We start from the raw sequence: 685 nt of genomic DNA on the forward strand, positions 1-685 counted from the left end.
AAAAAATACAAAAAACTAGCCGGGCGAGGTGGCGGGCGCCTGTAGTCCCAGCTATTCCGGAGGCTGAGGCAGGAGAATGGCTAGCTGGGCCTAGTGACACACACCTGTAATCTCAGCTACTCGGGAGGCTGAGGCAGGAGAATTGCTTGAACCCAGGACGTTTCAGCGAGCCAAGATCACTGCGCCACTGCACACCAGCCTGGGCAACACAGCAAGACTCTGCCTCAAAAAAAAAACTTTGCCTGAGATATCTGATAACCTACTATGGGAAAAGATAAACTGCCTGATTTTTAAAAATCTACAAAATATACTACATACATCTTTCAAAACCTTAAAAGTTAGTTAAGTATATGTAAGTATTTGCCCCATTGGCTAAGACTGGACTGTATAAGGGTATTTTACTTGAAACATATATTGGATTTAATAGAACACTGCAGAAAGTTAACTCTTCACCTTCGTGGACTCAACCCAAAGGGAGACTACTACGTGTATCATAGCACCTTATGCAGAAAAATTAATCCTATCTCTTTCCTTTAATTCTGATGTATAATTTTACTGCTTTTTTGAGGGGGCAACTGATTGCTTTTACAAATAGGTTACTTAAAGAAATAGGGGTAATAATTCAAATTATACCAAGATCTTAAGCATTATTCTGTGAAACAGGTATGTCTGCTTTTTTTTTTTT

General features: G+C 39.7%; 1 protein-coding gene across 1 annotated transcript in view; it reads right to left on the reverse strand.

Moving 5' to 3' along the window:
• DNM1L (dynamin 1-like) overlaps positions 1 to 685 on the reverse strand; it is a 45,630-nt gene that overhangs the window by 38,796 nt on the left and 6,149 nt on the right. The window lies entirely within an intron of this gene.

This window comes from Mandrillus leucophaeus, unplaced genomic scaffold (assembly GCF_000951045.1).
Source record: "Mandrillus leucophaeus isolate KB7577 unplaced genomic scaffold, Mleu.le_1.0 Scaffold203, whole genome shotgun sequence".
NCBI classification, from domain to species: domain Eukaryota; kingdom Metazoa; phylum Chordata; class Mammalia; order Primates; family Cercopithecidae; genus Mandrillus; species Mandrillus leucophaeus.